Source organism: Mirounga leonina, unplaced genomic scaffold, assembly GCF_011800145.1.
Source record: "Mirounga leonina isolate KUSES-001 unplaced genomic scaffold, KU_Mleo_1.0 Mir_357, whole genome shotgun sequence".
NCBI lineage: Eukaryota > Metazoa > Chordata > Mammalia > Carnivora > Phocidae > Mirounga > Mirounga leonina.
Window position 1 is genome coordinate 17,131,232 of NW_023270702.1, and position 22,165 is coordinate 17,153,396.

General features: G+C 40.6%; 1 long non-coding RNA gene across 1 annotated transcript in view; it reads left to right on the forward strand.

Moving 5' to 3' along the window:
- The first annotated feature begins 5 nt into the window (after positions 1-5).
- Positions 6-22,165, forward strand: part of LOC118027136 — a 79,723-nt gene continuing 57,563 nt past the window's right edge. Inside the window, exons 1-2 of the long non-coding RNA XR_004683768.1 lie at positions 6-115; positions 6,815-6,978. This is a non-coding gene — a long non-coding RNA (uncharacterized LOC118027136). The remainder of the gene's footprint in view (positions 116-6,814; positions 6,979-22,165) is intronic.

The following is a 22,165-nucleotide window of genomic DNA, read 5'->3' on the forward strand; positions in this document are numbered from 1 at the left end:
GCCGGCAGGCAGCGCGGCGCTACCCGGAAGCGGAGTAAGCTGGCTAGACGGGTTTTGCTAGAAGGAAAAGTCTCTGGCCGCGCCGGAAGTCGCCGTCAAGTCCCGTTCCTGTCAGGTGATGGATTCCACGCAGGAACCGCCCACGGTCCCCTTGCCTTATCCCTGTTCTTTGGGGTCTTAATGCCAAGGGTTCAGGGCCCCCTCTGATAGGTTTTGTATTGTGTACATAGCACGTTACTCTTTAATCCTCAAACAGCTGTAATGAGATGGACGTCATAATTATGAGCATGAGTTTCTAAGGGGGCCAGAGAGCAAATCGTGAGAATGTTGCGTGTACCTCATGGGAGTGAATTTAAGAATAACCCGAAGGTTTGGGAGTGTAATCCCCTAAGAGATTAGGGAGCTAGCGGAAAGAAAATGACCATTGTAAGGGAGGAAAAATTCTCTACCTACCCTCTGGGTCTCCAGCAGGGCCTAAAAATTAAACTGACATAAGACAGATTAACAGGAGAAAAGCACACACGTTCTATTATTTTTTTTTTTTTTTTTTACATGTACATGAGAATCTTGGCAAGAGAATGAAGACTCGAAGAAGTGACCAGAGCAGAAAGCTTTTATACCTTCCAAACAAAGGGGTTTGGGCCAGGGGTAGTAAATTGTGGAGAAATGCCTAGGAAGATAAACATTAGTGTAACAAGGTTGGTTTGTACAGATTTCTCAGCCTGATTCCCCATCTCTGGTGATAAGACTGTTTTTCTTCCTCCTGGTAGAGGGAGGGCACCTTTCGCGTGGGAGTTTTATCTCCTGTCAGGAAGAATTAAGGAAGGTCAGAGTGCACCTCTTGCACCTGCTGTTTCTCAAGCTCCTTTAACTTAATCAGTATGACAAAGCAGCATGTTTTGGGGTGACGTGCTGTGAACTCCTTCATTTCCTCTGTCTGAAAGTTCCTTAGAAGTTTCACATAAAAGCTGAATTGGTGACTGTGGAAAGAATTGAGTTAGCAGCCAAGTGGCAAGGGATCTATCTGCAAAGGGAAAGAAGAGCATAGATTAGAATAAGAACAAATAGGAAATAACAAATCTAAGCACATTTCCTCATACCCCATTAAATCAGTCTCCTATCCCTGGAAATAGGTCAGTCCAACAAAATGGCTGGACTTCATTTATCTGATGGAGAGTGTTCATCTCGTCTTTCAAAGGGTGCAGGTAAAAGCTCCTCCTTTTGGGCTGTCATGTGTCTAGGGTGAGGCAACTTTGGAGTATAACAGAGCCTAAACTATTAACTTCTGATAGAACGGCTTCCAATGTTTGTGTAGTGATACTGAACTCTTGTTCTATTTCTATGGAAAGATTTAGAACTGCCTTTCCAACTCATAAGTTCCAAAGCCTGGGAAAAGGGAGGTCAATATTGATAAAAACTTAGAATTGTGATGCACAAGCCAGTTTTCTGTAACATCACATATAGTATATTTATGTGGCACTGATTTATGATCAAAGGAGCCCACGTTTGTAATTTGGCTGGCATTTAAGGTGGAGTACCTGGTTACAGAGAGTGTCAGGAATCTGAGTCCACATCATCTTGACCATCTAGGTGGAACTCCTTAACCTTATCATCACATAAGATAAAAAGACCAGTATTGTTCATGGATAAGGTCAGAATGAAACTTGTGACCTACTAAGTTGGGGTTTGGTGTATCTTGTCACCTGTCATGTTGTCATCTGCACATTTCCATCTTCCGTATATCCCTGTCAGTCTATGGGAGCAGAACACGTTGTGAAAGATCAGATAGAGGAGGCCTGCAATTAGGCCTTAGGAGCTGTAAGGCTTGGTTTTGTTACGTGACCAGGTGAGTGCAAATTTTTGGGCTCCCCATGTGTAATCTTTGGCCTTTGGCAGTTCAGCTGCTCCCAGGTTACACAAGAGTGGCTTGTGAGCCTGCTGTAAAATCTGGTGGTTTGGCAAATGTCAGTACCTTAAGAGTCAGTAATGAGACCATTTCTGACCTTCATGAGAGGCTCGAGGATGCTACCTGTGGAATCAGACCACAAGGTTTGATTGTAATATTGCCTTGGTATGTCATGTGGGAAAGGTCCAGTACCACCGCGATTTTCAGTGCAAAGGGAAAAAAAGTCCCTTCTAATGTCTTTGAGCAAAGGACAGTTCTTGAGCTTCCATAGAGGCTTTTCCATGTACAACTGACTCACAAAAAGAGAAGAATGATGTGTTTTGGCCATGGGTGCCATAACCTGTCATGCATCCAGTGATTAGTTAATGTGGCCAGGGTTTGGAAAAGTGGTTTAAGTGGGTGTCAGGTCTATGCATAACCTGAGGAAACAGTAAGAGTTAATAAGTGAGACCCAGTTTGAAGGACAGTCCATAGTAGAGGATCAGAGGGAAAATGGAATAGATTGAGACAATCAATATCCAATCAGCCTCTTTTTTTTTTTTTTTTGAAGATTTTAAGTAATCTCTACACCCAACATGGGGCTCGAACTCGCAACCCCGAGATCAAGAGTCGCATGCTCCACAGACTGAGCCAGCCAGGTGCCCCTCCAATCAGCCTTTTAATAAATGGCTAAAGAAAGGGGAGACTTTGTTAAAAGGAAGATTTTTTTTTTTTCTTTTTTATTTCCTTCTGGGAGTAGGAAGACCCAGTGGGGGAGAAAATAGGTAGAAGTGAAGTTTCTTGATCTGTGATCGTGAGAAAAGCTGTCTACTTCATGATTTTGTCTGCTTTTGGGACCTGGGAATTTGCCTGGGAAATCCTTACTTTAAGGTCCCCCTAGGGATGGTCTTCCAATTGTCCTGGGAGTGCTGATCCTGGTCTAACTTAGCAGGGCTTGTGTGAATCCAGAAGGATTTTTCTTTTATTTTGATAGCAGTGTGAGTGGTTAGTAGTACTTCATAAAGGTCTTCTCAGTGAGATGATAATGTGTGCTTTCCTCTAAAAACGGTGTTGTATATCTAATTTTCTGGTCAAAAGGATGGCAAAGCTTGCCAGTCATCAGAGGCCATGCCATTTTTACCTGTTGATGATATGCTCCATTTAGACTAGTTAGGTCTTGTATACAGCTAGTCATAAGGACAGGAGAACAAAGGCAAAAGAATTGTAGATAAAATTAAACCTCTTTACAACTTGCAGTCCATTGACAAATACTTGAGGCAGGCAGAGTAGGACATTCCTCAAGGAACCCACAACTGATATAAGGTTCATGTTTTGCTAGAGGCAAAAAGCAACCTTAGGGGCGCCTGGGTGGCTCAGTTGGTTAAGCGACTGCCTTCGGCTCAGGTCATGATCCTGGAGTCCCAGGATCGAGTCCCGCATCTGGCTCCCTGCTCGGCAGGGAGTCTGCTTCTCCCTCTGACCCTCCCCCCTCTCATGTGCTCTCTCTCTCATTCTCTCTCTGTCAAATAAATAAATAAAATCTTAAAAAAAAAAAAAAGCAACCTTAGTTTGACACCTCCAGGATCCTGTAAGTCTTCTTTAATATATGAAAATCCTTTTGGAAATTTTCCTTTATCTCTCCCCCTCCCAACTTAAAGTATATAACCAGTCTTTGTTCACAATGACATTGCATCTCTTGTTTGCCCATGGGTCCTGTCCCCTGCCATAATAAAAACATCTTTTTGCACTGTCTCAAGAATTCTTTTTGACCATTCACTCCCAGCCCACATTATATCAATAGCATCAAAATTTTCACTTACACTCCTATAAGGTTCACTCAATCCAGGAATAGAAGGTTTAGAGATGCCAGTAGGAATGGGTGAACAAATATTATTTCAAAAGATGTTATGTTTTCTCTTTGGAGTATTCCAGATGTTATAAGGGCCAGAGGTAATGCTCCTGGCCATTAAATCCAGTTTCTTGACAGATTTTTCCTCAAGTCTTCTTGATGTCTGGATTTTTATGTTCTCTTTGCCCTGAGGATTAGGGATGGTAAAGAGTGTGAAATTTTAATGAGTACCCCAAAGTTTTTGCAAGCAAGTGGTTAATTTCTGCTGTAAAATTAGTTCCTTTCTCTGACCCAATCCATAAAAGAATGCCCAAACAAGGAATACTCTCAGTTATTAATTCTTCACCACTGTTGTGGCATTGGTACTTCTGGCTGGGTAACATTCAGTCCATCCACTAAATATACAGACAATAACCAAATAGTGGGAATAGCTTGACACTGGAGGTAAATCTATGGAATCCTTTTTGGGGTTCCATAAGGGGGAATGTGGGCCTTGGAGGATTTCCTGAGGTATGTTGGTTTCCTCCAGAAATGTGGTGAGATTTATAAGTAGTACACTGGGAGATAATTTGGTCAGAAATTTTGTGGATGCCAGGGAAGAACCAATTATCTTTTAGTTCCTTAACTATCTCGCATCTATCCATATGTCCCATCTGATGGGAGATAAGTGCAAGTCAAAAGGACAAAAGAAAGGGGGCCACAGGAAGTCTGTTTGACCCAACGTATGATCTGTCTAATTGTTTGGCACCCTTTTGTATCCATTTGTCTTTTTCAAGATTGTGGGGTATTTGCCGAATAGTTAATAATATCAGCCAGGGATAAAAGCAGGTTTATAAATTGGGTGGAAAAAGGAAAGGAGTTCTATTTTGGGCTGCATATTTAGCAACCTTGTCAGCCCTGTTGTTCCCTAGAGATACGGTATCTGTCTCCTTAGTTTGGCTGCACACCGAACAATAACAATTTTAGTAGGCAAGTGAAGAGCTTGTATACAGCCGCAATTACATGCCCATTGGCAAGAGGAATACCAGCAGAGGTTGAGGATCCACAGGATTGTGGCAACAGCCCCAGTGGGCTCCAAAGGCATATCTAGGGCTGGTGTAAATTGCGGCAGTTTTTCCTTTTGCCAGTGTTCAGGCTCTGGTAAGAGCTACACATTTAGCAGCTCGGGCTGAGAGTGTGCCTCAAGGGTTTCACATGGGGAAGCTATGGCATGGCCAGTTACTTTGGTTCCCCAGAAGTTTCCTCTGTAGGAATGATCACAAAATAGAACTTAAAGTCTGGGTTGTGTAAAGGGGGTATCTAAGAGATTCCTCTCGCGGCTTCTATATTTGCAGAGCCATCCTGTGGAATGGAGTTGTGCTGTCCCTTATCAAGGATGGGATGATCGTGTAGTCAGATTTAGAGTGTTCCAGCAAGGGAAGATGAAAGAGGGGTCGAATAATAAGGGCCTGTTCATGGGTGATTTGTCACCAGGTGAAGAGGTTGTCTTGTGAACTTGTGAGAGAGCAGACGTAGCGCGAGGAACATAAAGGTGAATGGGAAGCCTGATCTAAGGGTACTGGCTCTGTCGGGGAGGCAGCTGTTGCTAGTGTGCGCAGGCAGGACGGCATGCCTGCCCTCGCGCGGCCCAGCCGACAGCAAGGACTTAGCTGCGAGGCAAAGGATTTCCTGAAATTCCCGTAGCAATCCCAGTATTTTCATAACAATATAGGTGAAAAGTTTTGTCAAAATTAGGTAAGCCAAGAATTATGGGTGTGGACAGTGCTAATTTTAGCCTTTAAAGGAGGTTAAGGAGGGCCTGGAAATGGGCTCAGAGGTAGGTAGTATTTGGGAGGGTAGCAAGGGCAGCCAACTTAGGAATTCATTTGCAGCTGTAGCCAGCTGCCTCTAGAAATTTATGTAGCTGTTTTTTGGGGTTTTGTATTCATCTGTGGGAGAGGGATAGACAAAACTGACTGATGGCATTTGGGAGTGAGCTTTGGAATGCCTTGAGATATCTCCTGTCCTAAGTAGGTTAACAGTTGTTTGTATCCCTTTAAGTTTAGATTAAAAGGGCTTATGGCCTCTTTCAGCTCCTGTAAGAGCACACTGCTTAGTCTGGTTACAAGGTAAAAGATCATCAACATACTGAACAAGAGTGGAGCCTTGGAATCTAAGTTGGCTTTAAGGACTTGAGAAATTATTGAGGGAGATTTGCAATATCCCTGAGGCATACCAGTCTATGTTAATTGTCTCTCTCTAAATGTGAATGAAAAGAGGAATTGTGAGTCAGGGTACAATGGAATTGAAAAGAAAGCTGAGCAGAGGTTAATTACTGTAAATCAGGCTGTGTCCGCTGGAATTGAGATAAGAATGGTAGCTGAGGGGCGCCTGGGTGGCTTAGTGGGTTAAACATCGGACTCTTGGTTTCAGGCTCAGGTCAAGATCTCAGGGTTGTAGGCTTGAGCCCCACATGGGGCTCTACGCTCAGCACAGAGTCTGCTGGAGATTATCTCCTTCTCTTTCTCCCTCCTCCTCTGCTCCTCCCCCTCTGCTCCTCCCCTCTGCTCATGCTGTATCTCTCTCTCCTTCTCTAAAATAAATAAATAAAATCTTAAAAAAAACAAGATGGTAGCTGAATTAGGGACTATGGGGGTGTTGAGGAATTACAAAGGCATTAATGGCTCTCAGATCTTATACAAATCAATAGATTTGATTCCAGTCTGAATCAAATTTCCCTTTCTTTACTGGTAAGATTGCGGTGTTAACAGAGCAAGGAAATAAAGAATACCCTGCTGTAAAAGAGAATAGGTTCAATGCCTCGCTGTGCACTCATGGGGGCGGCACTGGGCTACTGGTAGGAGAAGTTTAGTCCTTCTCCAGGTAATGTGCACAACGTGCGTTGCTGTAACAATTCAATCTCATTTGCATGTGAGGCCCAGGCGCTAGCTGGGACATCTTCTAAGGCTGCATCCTCTTCAGAACAAGAACAAGCGGGGTATTATCCTCCAGAAGGGGAAAATGAGGTGAACCCTCTGAGGGTGCTGAGGTCTAGGGAGATTGTTTTTTAAACTTTACTTTTTTTTTTTTTTTTTTTACAGCCATTAGAAATCGAAAACAGGAATATTCATAAGTCACTGTGCCTGAAGAACTAGTTCACACCAGTTTTCTCCTGCTAATCTAAATTTGAAAAAGGAAAAACATGAGGAGAGACTCTTACCACTTTGCTTTCATTGGATCTTACAGGCAGAGACCTAGGACAAAGGTAAAAATTTTTACCTTGTGTTGGCTTATGTCAGAGGTCCCAGTGATATGAAATGTTGGGATCCAGGAGTGAATGGTCAAGAAAGAATTCTTGAGATGTCTTTGGTGCAAAAAAGGTAGTTTTATTAGAGCACAGGCACAGGACTGTGGGCAGAAAGAGTTGCATTGGGGCGCCTGGGTCGCTCAGTTGGTTAAGCAACTGCCTTCGGCTCAGGTCATGATCCCAGGGTCCTGGGATGGAGCCCCGCACTGGGCTCCCTGCTCGGCCGGAAGCCTGCTTCTCCCTCTCCCACTGCCTCTCCCCCTGTGTGTTCTCTCTCTCTCTCTCTCTGACAAATAAATAAAATCTTTTTAAAAAAAATTAAAAAAAAAAAGCTGCATTGAGGTTGTGAGAAGTGACTAATTATATACTTTCAAGTTGGAGGGGGTTAGGGATAGCTTAAGTCTCCAAGGAATTTGTAAGTAAGATTTCCAGGACCTCAAAAGGCTAACTGCTGGGGGCGCCTGGGTGGCTCAGTTGTTAAGCATCTGCCTTTGGCTCGGGTCATGATCCGGGGTCCTGGGATCGAGCCCCGCGTCGGGCTCCCTGCTCCACGGGAGGCCTGCTTCTCCCTCTCCCACTCCCCCTGCTTGTGGTTCCCTCTCTCGCTGTCTCTCTCTCTCTGTCAAATAAATAAATAAATAAATCTTAAAAAAAAAAAAAAGGCTAACTGCTGTTAGGATAAGGTCATTTACAGGGAACCCTGGGTGGCTCAGTCAGTTGGACGTCTGCCTTCGGCTCAGGTCATGATCCCAGGATCCTGGGATCAAGTCCCACATCGGGCTTCTTGCTTAGCGGGGAGCCTGCTTCTCCATCTGCCTGCAGCTCCCCCTGCTTGTGCTCTCTCTCTATTTCTCTCTCTGACAAATAAAATTAAAAAAAGAAAAAGAAAAAAAAGGATAAGGTCATTTACTACCGTCTAGTAAAACCTTATTCATGAGAGCCTTCAGATGTATATCAGTGGGCCATATGTTTGGAGGATAAGTGCTAACATCTATCCTGGGGGTGGGTGGGTAGAGATAAAGGAAGTTTCCAAAGGGATTTTTATATGTTAAGGAACACTTAAGGATCCTGGAGGTCCAGCTAATGTCGAGCTAAGGTTGCCTTTGCCTTTAGCCAAGTATTAACATTGAGGCAGTTGAGTTCCTAGAGGAAGGTCTGCCTGTCCCAGATACTTGTCAGTGGGTTGTAAGTTATAAGGAAGTTTGATTTTTTCTATACTTCTTTTGCCTCTGTTCTCCACATCAGCAGGATCTCTCCGCTGAAGCAGCTCTGGGGTGAGCAGTGTCTAACCAGTGACATCCATCCTTGTCAGCAGAACTATAGGTGAGGAAAAATTCTCCTCTACCTACTGTCTTTGGGTCTCCAGCAGGGCCTAAAAATTAAACTGACATAAGACAGATTAACAGGAGAAAAGCACACACGTATTATTATTATTTACACGTACGTGAGAACCTTGGCAAGAGAAGGAAGACTAGAAGAAGTGACCAGAACAGAAAGCTTTTATACCTTTTAGACAAAGAACCAAATGAGACGAAGGGGTTTGGGCCAGGGGTAGTAAATTGTGGAGAAATGCCTAGGAAGATAAACATTAGTGTAACAAGGTTGGTTTGTACAGATTTCTCAGCCTGATTCCCCATCTCTGGTAATAAGACTATTTTTCTTCCTCCTGGTACAGGGAGGGCATCTTTCACATGGGAGTTTTATCTCCTGTCAGGAAAAATTAAGGAAGGTCAGAGTGCCCCTCTTGCACCTCAAGCTCCTTTAACTTAAAATAATCAGTATGCCAAAGCAGCATATTTTGAGGTGACATGCTCTGAACTCCACTATACTGCCTGGATTTTCCCTGATGGCTCCAATTTTAAATATTTTCTCCCTTGTCACATTCTGAATCTTGGATTGTTCAGAAAACACAGGTATGTATTAGTGGTTCTTTTAGTATGATATGAATGAAGATATGACTGTGTACCACTAAATCTTCATGAAACCTCTTTGAAGCTGTTATTACTCCATTTTACAGAATTTGAAAATGAGACACAAAAGGAGTACATAGTCTAAGGTTACTAAAAAAAAATTATAAAGCCTAAGATTGATTCCAAATCCAGCATTTTTAATGCTGTTCTATAGATGCCCACCCTTGCTTTCATTTACCTCCAAATCTGTTAGCCAATAATAGAGACAAAGACAGTATACTCCCTTAAAGAAAACTACCATTGTCCTTTTGCTTTGTACATTCTGGGAATGAGAAGACCATTACCTGAAGATTAGCTGGACTGTGTGTTGTAGCCCAGATTATAGGCTGGTAGTAGATTGGAAAAGGCCCTGATCATAAGTGACACAGAAGCTTTACAGAAATTAGTGGAGGCAAGTCACCTATTGCCCCATGCAAATGATGGAAGCATTCTTCTCAGTGGCAAGGTTGAATCAATTGCTTCTAACTTTTGAAATAGGATCGATAAAAAGTATTGAAATTATTAAAAGTAGCCTGACATAAACTGAACAAGTTCTGAAATGGTTTTAAATTTGTCCTTGGCAAAGAATCACATGCTCATCTGTGAGAGGATGTTGGTACTAGAGTCTGATCTCTTGAGTCAGGAAGGTTGTCACATTTGGGAGAGCAGTTAATGTAAACAGGGAGGGGTCATTTGGACTCAATTCATTTGAAAGAGCCTGTCACCTCTTCTGGCTTCACCCCTGTTAAAATTCCAGTAATTCTTGATTATTCCGCATGACAGAAATGAATATGGAGTATGTGGTAGAATTTGCTATGTCCTTAAATTGAAAGCAGTTTAATTTCAAAAAGTACTTTACTGAAATCCAGGCACACTGTTAGTGAGGTAGGAGCTCAGCATTTTCCCCACCCCCTTAAATCTTTTTGCCCGATATGTCCAAGTGAAAAAGATGCCCCAGAAGCCACAGAATGAGTTATTATACTGCAACCATGATCCAGCACATTCAAAATACTGTCAACACAGTTAATCTGACTGGAGCTAGGGTTGAGAAGATAGTGTATGAGAATGCCATAACAATCAGATCAAAGATAGGTATGTTTAGGAAGACATTCCAAACTTCTGAAGTTCAAGTGAAGTGCAGTAAGTTCTTAAGAGGGAGGTGATAAATTATGCTTTAACCTAAGGTGATAATGCAGATTTCTTCAGGCAGCAGTCAAGCTTGTATGTCCATATAATAAATCATCCTCATGATCATTCTAGGAATTAATTTTATAGAGTAACCTCTCCAACAGCAAAAAACTTTGCCAATTTGCCAAATTTCCTCTGAAAACATGGGTTTTCTTAAGTTATCCCTTTCTTATTTTCATTCCATTTTTGTCTCCTTTCCAAATTGAATGACTGTTCCAATAACCCTGTTGACTGGTACAGCAAGTTATTTCTCTGTCTTCTGGGAATTTTATCCATTTGGTTTTTTTTTTCTCTTCCATCATCACTGCTATACACTTCTATTATAGTTTCCTCTGAGAATTGAGTCGTCATCATAGCTAATTGCTATTTGTTGCAGCTTCCCTTTTATCTTCATCTTGGCCTGCAGCAGCTGCCATCCATGTACCCCACCATTAATTGGTCTCCACCCTACTCAGCCAACCTCACGTCCAGCAGACACCCTTTGCTCCAGCCAGATTGCTGTCTTCCATCTTTTTTTTTTTTTAAGACTTTATTTCTTTGAGAGAGAATGAGAGAGAGAGAGAGAGCATGAGAGGGGGGAGGGCCAGAGGGAGAAGCAGACTCCCCGCTGAGCAGGGAACCCAATGCGGGACTCAATCCTGGGATTCCAGGATCATGACCTGAGCCGAAGGCAGTTGCCCAACCAACTGAACCACCCAGGCACCCTGTCTTCCATCTTTCTTATGGAGACTGTTCTCCTCTTGGCCTTTGGGCTTTGGTGCATGTTATTCTCATTAACCTGTAATGCTTCCCCACCCATCCTAATCCTACCATTCCTTTTTCAGTTCAAATGCCGACTTCATGAAGTTTCCCTCTAGAATTCACATTGATCTCTCCATTCTCAGTATTTCTAACAAACCAATTGTGAAAACCTCACATTTAATTTGTCTCTATTTTGTATACCAAGCTTTCTTCTTGGGGAGAGGGTTATCACCTCAAGATCAAGGCAGTGAAGTGTTTGCTTCCATTCTTTTTTCTTTTTTCTTTTCTTTTCCTTCCCTTTCCTTTCCTTTCCTTTCCTTTCCTTTCCTTTCCTTTCCTCTCCTCTTTCTTTCTTTCTCCTTCCTTTCTTTCTTCCTTTCTTCCTTTCTTTCTTTCTTTCTTTCTTTCTTTCTTTTTTTCTTTCTTTCTTTCTTTCTTTCTTTCTTTTCTTTTCTTTTCTTTTCTTTTACCTTCCTCTGCATTAATTATTACCCTCTGCATTGTATAACAGCCCCCTATTGATGAGGCTATCTCCTGGGCTGGTAATTTTTCAAAATTTTTCAGTCCTTAAGCCTCTGCCTTCGGCTCAGGTCATAATCCTGGGGTCCTGGGATTGAGCCCCGCATCGGGCTCCCTGCTCCCGGGAAGCCTGCTTCTCCCTCTCCCACTCCCCCTGCTTGTGTTCCCTCTCTCGCTGTGTCTCTCTCTGTCAAATAAATAAATAAAATCTTAAAAAAAAAGATATTAAATTTCTTTTCCTACCTTCAACTCAAAAAACACCAAAATTTTCTGGACATTGCCTGGCACATTGGCTTGCCTTATAGCACAATGTTATGTAAGTTTTCTCCCATTAGCGTATTAAGTATCCTTTAGAAGGGAAACTATACTTTTACCATCTTTGTAACTTCCACAGTCCCTCAAACAGTACCTTGAGCACAGAAACAATCAAATATTTATTCAGTTATATTTTGTCATATTCTGCAACCACTAATACAATTCTGGTCAAAAAATACTTGTTGAATTACCTCTGTTGTAACACTAAGATATGTTACTACTTATCTTCCACTCTCAGTGGGGTTATTTTATGAGGTTTTTTTTTTTCAACTGCTAGTAATAGATATGCACTAACCCATTCCCCACTTTTGGATTTCTTGTCTTTAATTTCAATAAATACTCTTTGAATGCCTCCCGAGTGTCAGGCACTGTCTGAAGAGCCATAGGAAGTGGTACAATAGTCATTCAATTCATTAGAGGTACTGACTGAGGATATGTAACAGAGCAATGGGATGTTCAAACACTCTGTCCCAGAGCCCTGAGGTTCCGCATCATGGTTTCAGTATTAGGAAGGCTAAGCAGGGTTGGCTGTTGGACAAACTACCTCCCTCTTCCATCTACACATGTGTGCACACTTCAACTGTAAAAGCTCAGTTTTGTTTATTTAAATTTCAGGTTCCATAAAAGATTTCATTTCAAAATAAAGAAGGCATTTTGCTTTTTAAAGTGTAAAAGCAACCTCAATAGGGCCAGGCTTAAATTGGTAAGCATAGATGAGAAAGATGTTGAAATCTCCAGTCTTGAAATCTCATTGCACTGATCAACTGAGTGATCAACCTGTTTTTCTTTTATTGAAAGGTATTGGAAGGGACAATCATTGAGGGTGGAGATTGACAAGTTAGTCAACACACGAAAAGTCTTCTCTCATAAAATTATGTAATAGGCGGGCACCTGGGTGGCTCAGATGGTTAAGCGTCTGCCTTCAGCTCAGGTCATGATCCCAGGGTCCTGGGATCGAGTCCCGCATCGGGCTCCCTGCTCCTTGGGAGCCTGCTTCTCCCTCTGCCTCTCTCTCTCTCTGTCTGTCTCTCATGAATAAATAAATAAAATTAAAAAAAAAACTATAAAAAAAATTATGTAATAGGCATCTAGGAGTAGACATGACGACCTTAACATAGACGTGAATAGAATAACAGTGTTAGGTGGATGCCAAGGTGATAACTGCTATATATAAAATGTTAACCAGAATTAGACTTCTTTTGTAAATAAGAAAAATGTCAACATATTAACAGCAGTTATCTCTGGAAGATGGGGTCACAGATCATTTTATTCTCTGTGCTTTTTCTTATTTATTTATTTGTCAGAGAGAGAGAGAGCACAACAGGGGGAGTGGCAGGCAGAGGGAGAAGCAAGATCCCTGCTGAGCAGGAGCCCGATGCGGGACTCGATCCCAGGACCCTGGGATCATGACCTGAGCCGAAGACAGATACTTAACCGACTGAGCCACCCAGACATCCCTATTTAACTGTTTTTAACACCAGATCATAAGCACCAGACACATAGCTATCAGGGGGTTGTAATGACTTATTATAGTGCTTTTCAAACTACATTTCATGGAGTTCCTGATTCCTCAGGGGCTGACATGAAATGGAAGAGCTGGATGCAGGGAATGAGGCTTCAAGCCCCTGCGGCAGAAGGTCAGCTTTTATGTTCGTATCTATAAATATGTCCTGTTAGAAACAGATTTGCTTTTTTCTGCTCTGGTGAGAGCTGTCAAAAAGTCACCTTGGGAGACCCATGTTCAAATTGGTGGAGTAGGCCATGCCAAGCCGCCAGAAACATTGAAAAATAAGCAGAAACTACTTGAAGCAAGTTTGTCAGAACTCTGGGAAATAGTCAAAGGTTTACAGCAACCAAGAAAATGCTGAATCAAAATATGTAAAGAGGATAAAGACAGAGTTAAAGAGAGAAATAGCCAGTTCTACAGTAATAGTTAGAAACTTCCCTACTTTCAATAATGAGTAAAACATCTAGAAGAATCAGTAAGAAAATTGATATTAGCACCTGGGTGGTTCAGTCGGTTAAGCATCTGACTCTTCTTGATTTCTGCTCAGGTCATGATCTCAGGGTCATGAGATCCAAGCCTGCGTTGGGCTCCGTGCTCAGTGTGGAGTCTGCTTGAGATTCTCTCACCCCTTCCTTCTGCCCCTCCCCCCACTCATTCTCTCTCTCTCTCTCTCTCTCAAATAAATAAATAAAGTCTTAAAAAAAAATAAAGATAATCAAGGTCTTGAAGAGCACTATAAATCATTAGACCTAATAAACATATATAGGATACTCCACCCAACTATACTACATCAGTTGGTAACCCAGGCAGAGTAAAATAGTGTATTGACTTTAGAAAATGCAAAGAATGAGTTCATGAAGTTTTCAACATTGCCAAGTCACAAAGTAATCCTACACAAATTCCAGCTCAAAATAAATGAGGAGGCTGTTGCTCGTTTAATAATGCTCATTCAATTGCATTATTCTGCCCTTCCTAAGCTAGCAACTTGGAACCCTCATAGAATGTGCTAGTTAGGCACTTTATATCGCAAATCCCAGAAAGTCACTAAATGTAACTCCAGGGCTATTTTAATACTGTCATGGGTCCTAGAATCCAAACCCAGGGCTCTTATTCTACTGAATATTCTATAAGACATACTTAGAATGGCACATTCCCTCACTTTTTTTTTTAAGATTTTATTTATTTATGACACAGAGAGAGAGGGAACACAAGCAGGGGGAGTGGGAGAGGGAGAAGCAGGCTTCCTGCTGAGCAGGGAGCCTGAGCAGGGAGCCCGATGCGGGGCTCGATCCCAGGACCCTGGGACCATGATCTGAGCTGAAGGCAGACACTTAACGACTGAGCGACCCAGGTGCCCCCATTCCCTCACTTTTAGGTTGTTGCTCAAACATCACGTACTCAAGTTATGTCTTTGAACACCCCATTTGAAACTGTACCCCCAATGTGACCCCTAGCACTCCCCATCCTTCTTCCTGGCTTTATTTTCTCCATAGCATTTATACTATCTAATGTACCATTTATTTACTTCTTGTATATTATCCATATCCCCTCCATGAAGACAGGGATTTTTTGTTTTGTTTTGTTCGCTGTTTTGTCCCTAACAGCTAGGTCAGCACCCGCATATAATAAATGCTCAACAAATATTTGCTGAATGATATTTTGGAAGAAAATTTACTTATGTAACCACATTAAATTAAATTGAATCTGGACTCTAGAACACAGAGACTCTAGAACCAATATAGACACTTACTGGCTGTTGACCTTGGCTAAGTTATATAACCACTCTCTGCCTCAGTTTCCTCATCTGTAAAATGAGAATAATAATACTAGTTCTTATTGTATAGAGTTGTTGTGAGGATTAATGTGAGCTGATTTTTATAAAGCACTTTGAACAATACTTAGCATATTGTAAACACCATTATGTGTTAACTTGTGGTAGTAAGAGTTGTTTTGAGCTGCCTCTGAATTAGGGTAACTTGTAGTAAGAGTTGCACTGAACTGCATCTGAATTAGTGCTGTGTTCTGTGGATAAAACATTTGTTTGTTTAGATTTTACAGTTTCCTGTTTGTATTTTGGAGCAAATTCGTATTTTGAAGATTTTATGGGCTCTGGGAGCTAGCCTTTTCATGTAGGATTACAGATGAAAATAAGAATGAAAAGAATCTCGAATGGAAATTAGGCCTCTTTGAATTCTGGAAAGGCCATATAATCAGGCATTTTAGGAAAAAACAGGCCAATGAAAAATATAATTCAAGATACTATCTGCGTCTATGAGAGGCTGCACTACTTCTCTGTAACACATATTACCATTGTTTGTGTTTGTTCAGTGTCAATGTTCTACCTCTAGATTCTAACCTTCGAAGCTACATTCAAAACTCCATGGGAACAAAATAAATCTGTCTTGTTCACCACTAAAATTCATGTCATATCTGTCACATGGTAGATGCTTAATTCATATTTGGTTAAAGAAATATGTACTCTTGGCCACCCAGGATCCAAGGAAGCTATGGTTAACAAGTTATACTTTTATCCACCAGAAGCAAGAATTTATTATTTCTGCCTCTAAGAACCTACATTCACACTCTTTTCTTCTATCCAGGTTTTTATTGAACTCAGTCATGACTTCCCTTTGCCTCATGGCCTCAATTGTCTACCTTTTCCTTTGTGCCTTTGAACTTTTACCTATTGTTACTAGCTGATGACTTTCTCCGTATTGAAGTCAAATTTCCCAGGGAGAGACCCTTACTGGCTTAATTAATTAGTATTATTGGTCTTAGACAAAATTCTCATATTATAGGCTGCTCTCAAGTATTATAGATTGACTGCCCTTGGATCTTCTGGCCTAATCGATATGGCCAGGGTAGTGGTGATCTGGTTCAGAATAAGGTTATCTGGGTATAAGGAATAACTAGGGCTGATTCCCTCAGTACAGCCTCTGTATGTAAGTTCTCAGAATACAGGATGGTGAAGGCTGGCTTGCTGAGGCTGAGGCTGTTTAGCATGCCCCATTTATTCATTCAGTTACAATTATTGTTTACTATATTGTTTCCTATAATGTTAAAAGGGTATGGTGGGGGAAGGGGTAGAGATATAACACTCTATCCTAGCTCTCCTAGACCTCCCAGACTAGTGGAAACAGTCAAGCAAATTGAATACAGAATAATGGTATGATATTGGTGAGCACGTCTTACTATGGAAACAGAATGAACAGCCTGTAGGGACTGGGAGTGTGAAAAAAGCTCCATCTTCACTCAGATTTTTCTGTTCTAAGGATGTGCTGAAGAGGAGTTCTGTGTCACGTTTATGTCCTTTGATACCCTTGTTATCTTGATATCTTGTATAAAAAATTATCTAAAGCAAAACCAAGAAATGGCATTAAGCATATACTCCTTCACCTAAAGGACTTTTGTGTTTTTGTTTTTTTGTTTTAATTGTATTTTAGTAATCTCTAAACCCAACGTGGGGCTCAAACTCACGACCCCCAAGATCAAGAGTTGCATACTCTTCCTACTGAGCCAGCTAGGCGCCCTGGACTTTTGTTTTTGAGTGAAACAACAGAGTCTTTGGTTCTCAGATATTTTCTCCAGGGAGTGTAGTGAGTGTATCAGAATTGTTTGAAAATAACCAGTTACAGCCCAGTAATCTGAAAGATGTGTCCATAAACTGGGCTGAGATCCGGGGAGAATTTCCTTGTCCTCCTCCTGATTTCAGATTTCTTTTATTCTCCCTTCACAGCGGTTCTAACTAGTAATTACTGGACAGGTATTTAAGTTCCCTAATTTTTTTTATTTGAGTATAATTGACACACAATGCTACATTAGTTTCTAGTATTCAATTTAGTGATTTGACAAGTTTATGCATTATGCTAAATTCCCTCTTTTCTTTCTGGTAATCTAGATATTGTAGAAGGGAGGGCTTGTGATAACCCTTAATTCTGATAGAATTCTTAGTGGGGGTGGATATTCTGTGATGAGAAGCCCCCTGGAACACTATTCTTTATCGGTAACTGTTAATTTTCTCCATGTCCCCTAACTTTCTACATCTTCTGCCACTGCCTTGCTTTCTCTTTTTTTCCCAATCAATTCTCCAGTAATGTCTGCTTCACCCAATGGCCTGAAGGTAGGTCATTGGGCCTGAAGGTCATAGATATATACCACCTTACACATTAGCATACACTGAATATAAAAATGTAAATCTACCCCTAAATGACCAGTTTTAAAGATGATGATGATATTCTAAGTATTCTGATTCCGACCTAAGATGAACCTGAGAATTTGAATTCATTCAATGAAGTTCTTAATGGTGTTCCTCATTGAACATTTGATTTCTGACACATAGTTACTTTTTAAAAATTGGTTTTTTTGTTGAATCAAGGAAAGCAGTTGTAAGGGATTGTTCAGGGGGATAGAAAAGGTCTGTCTTTGTTATTACTTAGTTTGGAAGTTGGAACTGTGGAAGCACTTAATAATTATTGTTTTTAGCTGCAAAATCCGTTCACTCAAACCATTCTAGATCACCCTTTGGACACTGAAATGCAAAGACCCTGCATCGGAAGTCTGTGAAAGAGTTCAAGTCATTGACCAGTAGATGGCAGTGTTATACTATAGTTTAGAGAAAGCAAGGAGCAGAAGGTAAAGAAGCATTTCATAAATTGAAGTATCCATCCACAGTGCCCTTCCTCCCCTACTGATCCCCCCCCCAGCCCCCTTCCACTTACTTTCTACCCCAGACAGCTATCTTATCCACCCAGTCACCCCTTTTTAGGTTCCCAGGGATCTCTTGTCGCCAGTCTCTATTTACTCACAGGAAATAGCTTTTACACTTATTCATAGTAAGCTCATAGGAACAGGGCCAGCTACATAATTTGCAGGGCTCAGTGTAAAATGAAAATGTGGGCTTCTTGTTCACAATTTATCGAGTGTTTTAAGACAGTAACAGCAGCACGTTAAACCAAACACAAAGGCCCTTCTGAGCCTGCAAAGGGCGTACGTGCAGGAAGCCAGCTATGCGTTACGAACTTAAAAGATCTCTTTCTCTGCCCACTCCTCCCTCTGTTATTGCAGTGCTGTCCTGTGACACACACCAAAGGGCTACTCAAAGGAAGAATCACTGAATGTTATTCAGACATCATAGACTTTTCTTTTTTCTTTTTTTTTTTTAAGTAGGCTCCACACACAGCATGGAGCCCAATGAGGGGCTTGAATTCACAACCCTGAGATCAAGACCTGAGCTGAAATCAAGAGTCAGATGCTTAAACAACCAAGCCACCCAGGCACCCCCAGACATCATAGAATCTTAGTACTGTGAGAGAATTAGAGATCATCTAGTCCAATTGCCTTATTTTAAAGATGATTAAACTAGGGCACTTGGCTGGTTCAGTCAGTAAAGCATATGGCTCTTGATCTAGGGGTTATGAGTTCAAGCCCCACATTGGGCAGAGAGCCTACTAAAAAAAAAAAAAAAAGATTGAATTCAGTTCTGAAGAGATGAAGTGGTTCACCCAAAGTCCCCAGCTAGTTATATCACAGGTTGGACCAGAAGTAAGAGTTCTCACCTGCCAGGCCAATGTTCACTCTACCACAAAGGCTTGGTGAGGGGTATTTTGAGAAAAGTGTTGTCCTGTCTATTCAATCAAGACTACTTTGTTCTGTTTTCTCTACAAGAGAAGGGTGCAGGCTCATATTACTTAGATTTATTGAATACCAGCTATATGCTAGGCACCATGTTAAATATTATATATATATATATTATATATTATACATATTACATATTATGCTTCAATTAAAAACAACTAAAAACAATCGCAGAAAATCATTACTATTTTCCTCACTTTTCAATTAAGAAAAATTGAGGCTCAGAACTTGACTTTTAGTAAGTAGGAAGACAAGAATTTAAACAAGTCTATAGGATTCCAAAACCCATTTTCTTTTGACACATCATTCCTGAGTTCTAGAAATGCTGAGTCAGCCTGTATTTCCTGAACGTTGTCTTTTTGGCCGGCTCTAGATGATCTTGGGGACTCTTACTAGACTTTCTGTGCTCTTAAACTTCATCAAGCTTGCTCCTGCCTTAGGGCCTTTGCTCCAGGGCTTTTCCTCCACTTGGGATTATTCCCCTGGACAATCCATGAAAACAGGAATGCATGTCAGCTAAATAGGGGACCTGATCGTGGGCCACTGTGAGGAGATGGGCTTTTTCTCTGAATGGAATGGGAGACACCGCAGTGTTTTGCCGGAGTCACATGTTGAAAAGAGACTAAGGGGGTAAGGAAGGGAAGGTAGAACCTGGGAGGCTTTTTAGGGGAGTTATATTAATCCACGGGAAAGATAATGGTGATTCGGATGAAAGTGATAGCAGTGCAGGTGATGGGAAAGGCTTGGCTTCTGGAATTATGCATGTATTTAAGTATGATAATTTTAACTTTGTGTTATGAATATATATATATATATGATTTCAAATATATACAAAGGTAGGGAGACAAGTATAATGAATTCCCATGTTCCTACTAGGCACCTAATGAAACTATCCTGTGTTAGGTACTTTCCAACAACTGTAACAATTATTAACTTGTAACCAATCTTGTTGAACATATTACACCCCCCTCCCCACCTCCCCAATTTGAAGCAAATCTCAGACACCATATTTCATGTGTCAATATTTCAGCGTTTACTACTTCACTTACTTCTGACGGCCCTTCTTTTTGCTTTCTGCTTGTTCATTCTTTGGCATACTTTTGGCTTTTTATTTACTGTCTGCCCTCTTTGTCCTCTTTAAACGTTTTTCATTCCTACCAATTACAAATTTTGTATTCTCAAATTCAGACTCCGTGAAGAAAGTTTCTTTCTTTTCTTTCTTTCTTTTTTTTTTTTAATGTAAACTCTATGCCCAACGTGGGGCTTGCACTCACAACCCCAAGAGTTGAGTGCGCTACTGACTGAGCCAACCAGACGCCGCAAGAGAGGTTCTTCCGGGTTCAGTTAGTTGTATTGTTCTCTCTGCACAGAGGTTATAAACTGGCCAAATTATGATAGATTGGCTGTTCTCGAGTCTGGCCCCCTCTCTTGGTCAGTCAAGTTGGCATAATATTAAGGTCAGTTTTTCAAAGAGGGGTGATGGCAATGGCACTCCATTAGCAAACGATGGGCAGATCTCTAATACTAATAAATAGTGGAAATGTAATACTGGAAAGGATATAAATTGAAAAAATATGAGACTGCAATAAAGCGAGAAAACGGTAAGTACCTAACCATTTAATTGCTATTATTTTACTGTCTGACTTGACTCATTTAGAGTGCTATTCTTGAGTGCCACTAAGGAATTAAGGGGCATTTTTTTTCTTAAGGTATTTTTGTTTTAAACAGGCTGAGTAATAAATAGTGTAGATCATAATGTACTGGATTGAAAGTCAAAAGGCACATTTAATTCCTGTGTTCATTATGAACTCTGTACAACATTGGACAAGCTAATAAACTTTGTGCCATAGCTTTTCTACTTTCAAATGAGATTAATACCTGCCCTTTTCCTATTTCACATATGGAGACAAGATGAGAGAGAGAAAAGTACTTTGAACATTTATTTTTTAAAAAAGTGAAAATCTAAGTAATTGCTATTTTCTATGTGAAGTTTTTTTTTCTATGTGAGGTTTTTAATGCAGTTATAAAATGAACAGTGGATTTCATTTCTTACTTTTGCAAATGGTTACATATTCTCTAATCTGTTTCTTTTCATCATGTCCTCAAATGTTTTTCTTCCCACACTGTAATGTATCTGCCATATGTACATACCACTTAGAACAGTGCCTGACACTTGGTAAGAACTATAGAAATGTTAGCTGTTACCTTCATCAGTATGAAAAAGAATTAGTCAAAACAAAAGTTCATAGAATTAAATGCTGAAAAAGTTGACTCCCCTCCCCATCGCGTAATACCCACCTTCTTAAAATGTAATTGCTTGAAGTATGTAACATAGCATACCGTGTGAGAATATGAAGAAAATAAAACTTTTGGGACCCTAGCCAACTGTTAGAATCAGTGTTTATGGAAAAAAAGGGGGGGGAAGAAGTGGCAGTTGAAGGTGACAATTTTGGTATCTGATAGCCCAGTTGTTCTCAAAGACTGCTTTGTTCTCAAAGAATCCAAGAACCACTTGGGAGCTTTCTGAAATCTCTGGTTCCATTTGCAGAGATTCTATCTAGTCAGTTAACAGTGGAGATCAAGAAAGCAAAAAAAAAAAAAAAATTAAGTTTCTCTGATGATCCTGATTCTTAGCCAGGCCTGGGAATCACAGGTGTAGAAAAATATAATAGAATTCTTTAACTTAGTACATCATTTATTACCTATCATTTTATTCCAAGTGGTATTTAGGGGAAATATACATACCTACACCCAGAGAAGGGGACTAGGAAGATATTTATCAAAATCAGAATAGTGATTATCTCTGGATTATAGGTTTATGGAAATACTTATTTTGCAATTGCTTTTCTTATTTCCAAGTTCTGGTTGAGCGTATGTTATTTTGATAATAATAGATGTTTCTAAGGAAAATATTTACAACCAGTGCAAGATTTGTTTTTATTGAGGTATAATTGGCATACAATATCCTATTAGTGTAAGGTATACATCATAGTGATTCTGTATTTTTTATACATTATGAAATGATCCCCATAGTAAGTCTAGTTACTGTCACCATACAAAGTTAATACAGTATTATTGATTATATTCCCTTTGTGTACGTTACATTCTTATGACATTTATTTTATAACTGGGAGTTTGTCCCTGTTAATTCCCTTTATTTATTTTGCCCACCCCTCAACACCTCCCCACTCTGGTAACCAACAGTTTATTTCCTGTATCTATGACTGTTTCTGTTTATTTTATATGTTTGTTTGTTTTATTTCTTAGATTCCACATATAAGTGAAATCATAA